The sequence below is a fragment of the Chiloscyllium plagiosum genome, chromosome 36, assembly GCF_004010195.1.
Source record: "Chiloscyllium plagiosum isolate BGI_BamShark_2017 chromosome 36, ASM401019v2, whole genome shotgun sequence".
Classification (NCBI taxonomy): domain Eukaryota; kingdom Metazoa; phylum Chordata; class Chondrichthyes; order Orectolobiformes; family Hemiscylliidae; genus Chiloscyllium; species Chiloscyllium plagiosum.
The window spans coordinates 1,321,172-1,333,230 of NC_057745.1; the positions used below are offsets into that span (position 1 = coordinate 1,321,172).

The window sequence follows — 12,059 nt, forward strand, 5'->3', positions numbered from 1 at the left end:
AAAACATTAGTCAGGCCACAGCTGGAATACTGTGAACAGTTTTGGGCTCTTTTACTCAGGAAATATATGCTGGTGTTGGATGCAGTTCAGAGAAGGTTCACTTGACTGATCCTGGGGCTAGAGGGACTGTCTTATGTGGAGAGGTTGAGTAGATTGGACCTATGTTTGTTGGAGTATAAAAGGATGACAAGTAAGTTTATTTAAACATGCAAGATTTTTAGGGGACTTGACAGGGTAAATGCTGAAAGGACGTTTCCCCTTGTGGGAGAGTCTAGGAGGTGGGGGCATAATCTCAGAAAAAGGAATTGCACATTGAAGACACAGATGAGGAGGAATTTATTTTGAGGTAAGTGAATCTGTAGAATTCTTTATCACTGTGGGTTGTTTAGGCAGGGCCATCAAGTATATTCAAGGCTGAGAAGACTTTTTAATTAGTATGGGGAGTTTAGGGTTATGGTGAAAAGGCAGGAGCGTGGAGTTGAGGATCATCATGACCTAATTGAATGTCAGAGCAGACTCAATGGCTTACTTCTGTTTCTACATCTTTGGTCTTATGAGCCTTGGTAAACTGGAGAGAGGAGACAAAATAATGACACACTTAAATAGTAAAAGAAAAATTAGGAGTTTGTAAATGTTCACCAATACCCGGGTTAAACTGACACCTTAGCATTATTATTACTAGTAATTATAGTTCTTGTTTACCAATGTGATAGCTGGGCTGAGTGTATGAATAAAGAATATAGGTACTGTAAAGGATCTTTACCTGTGTTATTTAGTATTTAGGGTTTTTTCTGGATGTTTCTTGAAAAATATATTGCAGGTGGGTACTTGGGAATCATCAGCAATGAGTAGTTGAATGAAAGTGTTGGCAAGTGCATTTTCTATGACTTACGGCCATCATCCAAACCCTGAGTTTTAATTAGTTCTGGAATCTTTTTATAGTTTTATCTTGCTTTTTCTTAGATTTCTTTTTGGTAGAAGATTAAGGCAATCTGGAACATTGGAGCATGGATTCAGAACTTAGTTGAAGTAGGTGACCGGCGTCTGTCTTTAGTTATGGCTGAAGACCCCTAAGTATGGTCTAGGTGTATACAAGTAGAGGATAATTCACAATTTTAAATATATCTTGAGTTCTTAATGTGGGCCCTAGTGCATACTATTGATGAGATTTACATTGATGCATTTTGACAGATTAATAATAAATATTGATCATCTGAGAAGTTTCACTAGTATGTGTGAATCACTGGACATATTTCCTCATTCCATAGGCTCAGTTCTAATGAGACAATCTTGTGCTTTTAGCAAAGCTATTCAGAACTTTTTACTTTTGCAAGGAATATATTTGAGGAACAAAGAATTGAGTTTAATTTCTAATTAAAATAGTTTGTTTACTAATAGCATTCTGAAAATTAATGTTTTTTGTTTTTTTAAAATCAGATATGTAACGACTACAGAATAATCTGCCTGTTGTTGAAAGTTTTCCAGCAGATTAGCATCTATCTGTGCATTTTAATTGGCATTCAAATCCAAGCACAATTTTGCCATAGTATCTGTAGTTTTGGGCCCTTATGAAGCCAAACTCCTAGTCTCAGCCAACCATGTTCTCCAGTTTTTCTCTTTAAGAGCATCCTTAAAATAATTCTTTTTGACCAACCCTGTGACAACCCTCCGATTTCGTACTTTGGTTCCTCATCTGTTGTGATGATTTTTTGCAATGAAGGTTTGATGTAAATGCTTTAAAGCTGCTAATCTTTGCTGCGGTGTTCCTGATTGAGACATTGTTTTCTCTTTGCATAAAACAAAGAGCTGTGGATGCTCATGATCTGAAACAAAAACTGAATTGTTGGAGAATTTCAGGTAGCATCTATGGAGAGAAAGCAAAGTTAACATTTCAAGTCCACTGACCTTTCTTCAGAACTAGTTGTCCAGCAATTTCTATTCTGCTTTGCAAGTTTGGAAACACGGTGGCACAGTGGTTAGCGCTTTTAACTCACACTCCAGGGACCTAGGTTTGATTGTCTATGTCTGTGTGGAGTTTACACCGAGTCTCCCGTGTCTTTGTGGGATTCCACCAGCTTCCTCCCACAGTCCAAACATATTCGGGTTAGGTGGATTGGCCAGGCTTGTTTGCCATGTAATGTCCAGAGATGAGTAGGCTTATTGGATAAGCCACGATAAGTATGGGGAGGGAGGGGGAGGCTGGGTCTGGGTGGGATTCTTTTCAGAGGGTTGGTGTAGACTTGATAACCTTTTTCTGCAGTGTAGGGATTTTATGAGCTCATAAATGTGAGATTCTGAGCAGCAAACTCTGGTATGATTCTCACTGGAGTCATTGATGTTAATTGGAGTGTTCAACAGTGGGGGAGGAACTTTTCCATAGGTAGCCTTCTTTACAGGCCATATGCAGGCATGCAATATGGTATTAAATCATGGATAGCATTTCATTTATGGTCCCAGAAATTTTACTTTTTTGTCCTTTCTGCAGCTCAGGCTGTTGGGCAAGTTGTAGCGCAGTTAGTGCTAGTAGATGTTAAGTGTGACTCTTTAGAAGTGCACCAGTTGGCCTGTATATTAAGTGTGCTCCAGCTTAACAAATTTATGTTGTTCAGCAGGTACAGTTACACCATGTTAGAGCAATGCAGCTATATTTGCTTAATCAATTTGGTGTCTTTGATAATGCTCAGTAATCCCCATGTTTGCTTTCATAGAATAATACAGTACGGAAGTAGCCCTTCAGCCCATTATGTCTGTACCAAAACTATATTCCCATGTGCCGTGGTTCCATTTTCCCTCTTTAGGCCCAAAGCCTTGAATATTATGACACTTCAAGTGCTCATCCTTTTAAAACTTATGAGGTTTCCTGCCCTCAACTACCCTCCCAGGCAGTGCATGCCAGATCCTCACCACTCTCTGTTTGAAAATGTTTTTTGTAAATTTTCTGCTTTTGACTTTAACATTTTGTCCCTATGAAATGCATATGCTATTGTCTATTGTTTCCCCTAAGTTTGCCACAATATTTCTGTATCTTCATCTTTGATACCCTTTTTCACATGGCAGAACCTTGACTTTCTCTCACATGAATATCAGAATTAAGAGCAGGAGCAGGCCACCTAGCCTTTCACACTTGCTCTAAAAAGTCATGGCAGCTCTACTTTACTCTCCTGTCTGCACCACATAAGCCTTAGAGGTTGTGAGGACTGCAGATGCCTTAACTCACTTGTTCATAAAGAAACCTATTTAACTCAGCCTTATAGAAATTCAATGATTCGACCTCAGCTACTTTCTGAAGAAGAGTTTCACAGATTAGTGACTCTCTGAGAAAAAGAATGGGATTTGATTTGATTTATTATTGACATATGTACCAAGATAATTGAAAGTATTGTATTACTTGCTAACCAGAGAAATCATACCCTACATAAGTACATCAGGTAATAGAACAGAAAGCAGAATATCGTGTTACAGCTACAGAGAAGGCGCAGAGAAAGATCAACTCTAATATATGAGAAGTCCATTGAGTAGTCTGATAACAGTTTGGAAGAAGCTGTTCTTGAATCTGTTGGTATGTGTTTTTAAACTTTTGTATCTTCTGCACAAAGAGTATATAACCAAGGTGGGAGGGGTCTTTTATTATGCTGGCTGCTTTCCCAAGGCAGCAGGATGTCTGGTTTTCATGATGGACTAGGCAAGTGGCATTGTGCACTGCCTACCCTGTCTCCAGCTTGTTTCAGCAGTTGCTGTCACGTATGGCTTAGTTAACAGTAATTTAACCAGCTGGTACAGTCTTAAAAGACGTAGAGGTTGTCACTGACTGACCAGGACAATGCTCATCCTTTTATGGACACATTGCTCTTACATAGTGAAAGCTGTCAAGCTTTGTTATTTGTATGTTGTGAAACCGGTTGTGGAAGTGTGGTCGGCAAAGTCAAAGACCAAATAAAAATAATTTGTATTTATATAGCATCCTTAATATTACAACACATCCCCAGCTATGTCACAGGAGTGATTATCAAACAGAAATTTGTCACTGAGTCACATATTATGACAGATGACCAAATCATATTGGTCAACAAGGTTTTTTCATTAATGCGTGGGTGTTGCTGGCTGCGCCAGCATTTATTGCCCATCTGTAATTGTCCTTTGAGAAGGTGGTGGTGAACTGCCATCTTGAACCACAGCAGTCTGTGTGCAGCAAGTAGACCCACAATGCCCTCAGGTATGTTATAAGGAGTGTCGAGAAGGAAGAGAGATAGAGATTTAAGGGAATGATTTTTTTTAAGGAGATGTGGGTGCTGCTGACTAGGCCAACATTTATTGCCCATCTGAGAGCAAGAGGTGGTGAGCTGCCTTCTTGAACCGTTACAATCTATGTGGTTTCAGTACTTCGACAGTGCTGTTAGTTTCCAGGATTTAGACTCACTGACACTGGAGGAACAGCGATATATTTCCAAGTCAGGATGGTAAGGGATTTGCTGGGGGTGGTGTTCCTGTGTATCTGCTGCCCTTACCCTTCTAGGGAGTAGAGGTCCTAGGTTTGGAAGGTGCTGTCAAATGCTAGAACATGGAACTTTGACAGCCAAAAGCATGACTGCCACATGCAGAATGATTAAAAATGAGTGGAAGTCTGTTAACTCGTACTATCCTGCTAACTCGCAGAGCTATGTTGGAGTCAGCCTCCCTGACTGGGTGGAATACTCATTCTGGTCTGCAGTAAGAGCCCTGCATTGAATTAATTTTAATGAGCTCGACACTCGATGAGTGGATTGTATAGTTAGGATAACAGTGAAAAAGAAAAGGAAAAAAATCTCCTTCGTAAGACGTGTTGAAGAGTCCTGTGATGAGTGTGTGAATCCTTGTCATATCTTGTGGGACTGGGACAGCAATTATCTGAGCTTATTTCTGCCGATTTGATTGATTTATTGTTGTCACATGTACTGAGTACAATGAAAAGTGATGTTTTGAGAGCTATACAGATAGATCGCATCATACAGTGATTCTGGGTACCAGAACAGATTGCAGAATACGGCATTACAGGCAGAGAGAGAGAGAGGTCAGACTTAATATTTCGGAGCTCTATTCAAAAGTCTGATAACAGCGGGGAAGAAGCTGTTTTTAAATCTATTTTGTATGGCTATTCAAACTTGCATATCTTCTGCCGGAGAGAAGAGGTTGGAAGACTGTATAACCAGGAAGGGTGGGGTCTTTGATTATGCTGGTTGCTTTCCGGAGGCAGTGGGGAGTATAGGTGGAGTCAATGGACGGAAGGTCGATTTGCATGATGGGCTGGGCTGTGTTCACAACTCTGTAATTTCCTGCGGTCTTTGGAAGCACAGTTGCCAAACCATGCTGTGATGCATCCAGATAGGATGTTTTCTCTGGTGCATCTATAAAAATTAGTAAAAGTCCTTGGCCACATACCACTTTCCAAAGCCTACTGAGGAAGTAGATGTGTTGTTGTGCTTTCTTGACCGTTGCATCAATGTGGGTGGACCAGGACAAATTGTTGGTGATCACCACTCCTAGGAACTTGACGCCCTCAACACCATTGGTGACTGAAAACAACTCTCTACCAACACCTTGTTTCCTACCATCAGGTTAGAATCTAAGTCTTAGTATCAGGTAGACCACTGTATTTATTTGCAGGTTAATGGGAGCAGCCTGACTATAAAATAAATTGTTCCAGAGATGTACTTCAGTAGTTGAATTCTAATATTGCTGACCATTCATCAACAAAATCGAATTGAATCTGGAAGGTTTGGCTTCTGTATGTTTCACTGATGACATCAAGTGTAAATAATGTGATATATTCACATTGATAATGCAGTTAAAGGACAAGGATGTTTATAAAAGAATAAGATATACCGATAAAGCACATAGCCTATTTGTCATCATTGGAGTGTTAGATGCATGCCGTGAATTTGTTTTTGCTGTATATTCACATGCCTTCAAGTTGTGAAACTTGATCAATAAAATCTATTGAGGTCATCAGGGCTGGCATTAAAATATAAATGTATGCAGAGTGCTCTCTCCTCCTGCTTCAAGATTACTGTCAGCAACTTTAGATTTGAGAAAATCTTCCAAGAACTGGTGATTTGTGCCTGACTTTTAAAGATACTACTGCAGCCAGTTCTGCTGTTATGCTTCTGTTAACACGAATTGGCTGTAATACGATTGATGAATAAGAAACGTTGTTTCTCAAATGCGAATTTGTAAAATGTGTGTTTGCTATAATGCAATTACATCGCCAGCACTTTGTGTTATTTTTATTGTGCAATTTTTATATAACACAGGGTTATACAAGGACGCAACTATCGCGTCATAGAAGTGTCTGTACTCCACATTACTTTGGAATGCTAACATGTTTTGCTCATCACTGGAATTGTAATCTTCCATTTCTGGTATATCTCTTTGTACCTTTTATTACCGTAATGTTTATAATGCAATGGAACAAAAAAGTGAAGAAACATTGGAGGAATTACAAGAACCCCTTTAAACTTTGCAGGAGCATATCTTTATTCTAAGCAAATCAAGATGAGCATTCTGATTTTTAAATTATATTTTATTGGAATATTGGCATGAATCTAGTAGAAAAACTGAAGTTTCTAAAGTGCATCTGTAATGTTTTGAAACAATTTTATTCAAACCATGTCAGTGCATTACTGAAATATAAACTGTAAAGTGCAAATTTAATATTTAGACTTCAGCTGTCACTTTAGAATATTGTCTGAAGAATATTTTATCAAACCATTCTATAATATTTAACTATTCAGTATTAGAGTAACTCTGCCAAATGTTTTTCCTTTTTAATGTTTCACTATTTGTATACAAACTACAGACTGGTGAGCAGGTACAAAGCCATTTTTTTTTTAAAGCGTCTAATAGAATGTTGGCTTTTATGTCAAGATGGCTGTAATAAAAAGTAGCCCTCCGGATGAAAGGCTTTTGCCCGAAACGTCGATTTTCCTACTCGTTGGATGCTGCCTGACTTGCTGTGCTTTTCCAGCACCACTCTAGTCTAGTCTCTGATCTCCAGCATCTGTGGTCCTCACGTTTGTCTGTAATAAGAAGTAGTAGAAGTTCCTTTACAATTTTGTAAAGACATGGCTAGCCCTCAGATTCAGGATTTAGTGATAATAAGGGAAAGTCAGGATACTTTGTGGCTTGGAGGGAAATTTGGCTGGGGTGCTGTTTCTGTGCATCTGCATCCTTTGTCCTTCTATGTGGTAGAGATTGAGTTTCAAAGGTAGATGACATGCTGCCATGTGCCATTAGTGGAGGGATTGTATAGTGGAAGAAGTTGATAGTTGTAAATAGTTTTATATTCTAGTATGTATGCGAATGTTGGCAAGTTGTCAGTGAATACATAATATAAAATTTTATGCAAATTATCATTCTACTATGAAGATTTTTCCATCCGTTCTTTTCATGTTTTGACAGAATTGACTTAATTGTTGATTATTCCATTTGTGTAGGCAATGAATAATACCTGTTTTGATAGTTTGTGTATATCACAGTCATAATTGATCTTGTCCCCTGAGATCCAGTTCTTTAACTGTTTCACAGAAGCTGGGCCAGTACTTATTGCCCATGCCTAGTTGCTCGTGAGAAACTGACGATGAGCTGCCTTCTTGAATTGCTGCAGTTCATTTGGAGTATAGGTAGACTCACAATGGCATTAGGGTAGAAATTCCAGGATTTTGACCCAGTGATGGTGAAGGAATGGCAGTTATAATTCCAAGTCTATATGGTGAGCCATGAACATTGTGTAATGATCAGCCCTGATTGATTTTTCTATAAAATGAAACTATTGAGGTTATTGTGGTTTTTAATGATAATCGAAGAAGCAACAGAATAAACTTGACCAAGGGATCTTGTATAAGCCAAACTGTATGATGATCAGGTTTTAAAAAATTTTTTATCTGTTTTATTATATGAAATTATAAACAATCGATCTGTAAGATATTTCTGATCCATAGTAACTACTGCAAAACTCTACTTCTCATAAGAATAATACACAAAATGCATTTAAAAGCAAGACAGCTTTGAGTAGAGCTTGGTTATCATAACTGATGAAAGGACCTTTACCTTAAGCATTCAGCTGTCTTTTTCCATTGCTGATGGAGTTGCTGCATTTTTCCAGCTGTTTATATTTTTATTTAATATTTTGACTCTGTTCTTTTGTCTTGAAGCAGATATATAATCTGGTACTTCATTTAAATCCCAGCAATTACCTTGATGTTCCAAATATGCCAGGGACCCTGGTTCGATTCTACCCTTGGGTGACTGTCTGTGTGTGGAGTTTGCACCTTCTCCTTGTGCCTATGTGGGTTTCCTCTGGGTGGTTCGGTTTCCTCCCACAGTCCAAATATGTGCAGATTAGGTGAGTTGGCTATGCTAAATTGCCCATAGTGTTCAGGGATGTGTAGGTTAGGTGCACTATCAGGGAAAATGTCAAGTAATAGGGTATGGGAATGGGTCTGGGTGGGATACCCTTCAGAGGGTTGGTGTGGACTTGTTGGGCCAAATGGCCTGTTTCCACACTGTTGGGATTCTATGATTGATTGTGTCTGAATCAGTTGAACTCTACAAGCCATTTGTATTTTTGAGTTAGGAACATGGGATTGGGTTATCATTACCAATTACAGAAACGTGGCTCAGGGGTAGATAGGATAGGCAGCCTAATGTTCCAGGATACATGTTATAAGAAGGATAGAAAGGGGGCAAGAGAGGATGGGGAGTGATGTTTTTGACAAGGGAAGTACTACTGTTGTACTTGGGGAGGATATTCCTGGGAATGCATCCAGGGAAGGTATTTGAGTTGAACTGTGAAATGGAAAAGGAATGATCACCTTACTGGGATTGTATTATAGACCGCTTAATAGTCAGCAGGAAATTGAGAAACAAATTTGTAAGGAGATTTCAGTTATTTGTAAAATAATTGGGTGGTTATGGGAGGGGATTTTAACTTTCCAAATATAGACTGGGACTGCCATAGTGTTAAGGATTTAGATGCAGAGGAATTTGTTAACTGTGTTCAAGAAAATGTTCTGATTCAGTTTCTGAATAGACCTATTGGAGAAGCTGCAAAACTTGACCTACTCTTGGGAAATAAGGCAGGGCAGGTGACTTGAGGTCAGAGTGGTGCTGGAAAAGTATAGCAGGTCAGGCAGCATCGGAGGAGCAGGAAAATTGACATTTCAGGCAAAAGCCCTTCATCAGGAATGAGGCTTCTTGATGAAGGGTTTTTGCCCAAAACACTGATTTTCCTGCTCCTTGGATGCTGCCTGACCTGCTGTGCTTTTCCAGCAACATTCTAATCTCCAGCATCTGCAGAACCCACTTCTGCCGAGGTGACTGAGGTGTCAGTGGGGGAGCACTTTTGGGCCAGTGACCATAGTTATAGTGCTTTTAAATAGTGATGGAAAAGGATAGACCAGATCTAAAAGTTGAAGTTCTAAATTGGAGGAAGGCTAATTTTGACGGTATTAGGCAAGAACTTTCAAAAACTGGTTGGGGTAGATGTTCGCAGGTGAAGGGATGGCGTGGAAAATTGGAAACCTTCAGAAATGAGATAAGACACAGTATATTCCTGTTAGAGTGAAAGGAAAGGCTGGTAGTTGTAGGGAAAGCTGGAAATCTAGAGAAATTGAGATTTTGGTTAAAAAAAAAGAAGGAAGCACATGTCAGGTATAGACAGGAGAGATCATAGAACATAGAAAAATACAGCGCAGTACAGGCCCTTTGGCCCTCGATGTTGCGCCGATCCAAGCCCACCTAACCGACATTAGCCCACTATCCTCCATATGCCTATCCAATGCCCATTTAAATGCCCATAAAGAGGGAGAGTCCACCACTGCTACTGGCAGGGCATTCCATGAACTCACGACTCGCTGAGTAAAGAATCTACCCCTAACATCTGTCCTATACCTACCACCCCTTAATTTAAAGCTATGCCCCCTCATAATAGCTGACTCCATACGTGGAAAGGGGTTCTCATGGTCAACCCTATCTAAACCCCTAATCATTTGTACACCTCTATCAAGTCACCCCTAAACCTTATTTTCTCCAATGAAAACAGCTCCAACTGCCTCAGCCTTTCCTCATACGATCTTCCTACCATACCAGACAACATCCTGGTAAACCTCCTCTGCACCCATTCCAGTGCCTCCACATCCTTCCTATAATATGGCGACCAAAACTGCACACAATACTCCAGACGAGGCCGCACCAGAGTCTTATACAACTAAAGGGGTCAACAAAATTGGCTTTGCTGCTGGCAATCAGTTCTGGGACTTGCAAAACTCGGAGAAACAATTTTTGATGGCCCCTGAATGTTATGATGGAGGGAAACTGGGAGAGGTGAGCTCATTCGAAGCTTGGAATAACTTTGGCTGTGTTACTTTAAAGACTACTATTCTGCAGAGAATGCAGTACAATGCATATGTACAGCATTAAATTGTTGGTTGTAATTGGTTAATCTATCTTGCACTTTAGTGTATGAGTTGCCTATTAAATAATGAGACCATAAGGCCATAAGAAATAGGAACAGGAACAACTGATCCCTCAAGCCAGCTCTGCCATTCAGTAAGATTATGGCTGGTCAAACTTCCTTCATGTTCATTTAATGTTGATCTTATTGTGTTCATTACACTACTCGTCTTAAAATATAAGTTTTTTTTGTGTGATCTTTTGAGCTGGTAACTGGGAATTCAAATCTCTTTTTAGAAGTGATCAGTCTATACAGGGATCATAATAATACCCATTCACAATTGTATAAGAAAGAGATGCCTTTATTTTAATAAGTGCTATCAAAATTGGAAACAGTGAGATTACTTCCTCCTTATATTGCGTTTCAATTCTTGCTCTTTGTACTCAGTGACCTGGATCTAGGAGGTCATATCTGTTGAATTTAATGTTTTACACATAAAAGTGTCTTGTTTCACCAGTAATTTAACACACACAATTGGATCTTTGTTTGCGTCATTAAAATTGTCAATCTCAGTTGATATGTGTCTATTTGCATTTTAAAGGTATTATTAATTTCGTTGACTTACTATTCAATATCCCATTATAATACAGGCAAATGACAGTCTGAATATAATATTGAATATAATACTGTAGCAAGGGCTGAGTGAATTGTTAATTTAGCAATTTTAAAAATGACTATTTGTGTTGTTAAGTTGATCATATGAACTGATTAAATAGAAACAGTAGATCATTTGGCCCCTTGAGCCTGCTCTAGCATTTGATAAGATGGTGGCTGATCTGTTTGTGTTTCGAATTCCACATTCTTGTCTACTCTAGATAATCTTTCATTACCGTCTGTAACAGAAGCCATCTATTTCCATCTTAAAAATATTCAATTAAACCCCCCCCAAGAGCACTAGCAAACCTCCCCCCAAGGATACTGGTGCCCCTCAGGTTCAGGTGTAGACCATCCTGTTTATAGAGTTCCCATCTTCCCCAGAAAGAACCCTAGTTATCCAGCTACCGGAATCCCTCCCTCCTGCACCATCCCTGTAGCCACGCATTTAACTGTTCTCTCTCCCTATTCCTCGACTCTCTATCACGTGGCACGGGTAACAAACCAGAAACAACAACTCTGTTTGTTCTAACTCTGAGCTTCCAATCTAGCTCCCTGAAAGCCTGCCTAACATCCTCAGCCCTCTTCTTACCTATGTCGTTTGTGCCAATGTGGACCACGACTTTGGGCTGCTCCCCCTCCCCCTCCCCCTTAAGGACCCGGAAAACACGATCAGAGATGTCATGATCAGAGATCAAATTAATCTTTAGAAGTATAAAAACAGCTGGACTATACTTAATAGGGAAATCAGGAGGGCAAAAAGGGGACAAGAGATAATTTTGGCAAATAGGGTTAAGGAGAATCCAAAGGGATTTTATAAATACATTAAGGACAAAAGGGTAACTATGGAGAGAATAGGGTTCCTCAATGATCAGCAAGGCGGCCTTTGTGTAGAGCTGTAGGAGATGGCGGAGATACTAAAAGAGTATTTTGCATCAGTGTTTACTGTGAAGGAGGACATAGAAGATATAGAATATGG

General features: G+C 39.5%; 1 protein-coding gene across 5 annotated transcripts in view; it reads left to right on the top strand.

The window, feature by feature from the left end:
* The window catches only part of ctdspl2b (CTD (carboxy-terminal domain, RNA polymerase II, polypeptide A) small phosphatase like 2b), a 79,548-nt gene that overhangs the window by 725 nt on the left and 66,764 nt on the right, over positions 1-12,059 (top strand). The window lies entirely within an intron of this gene.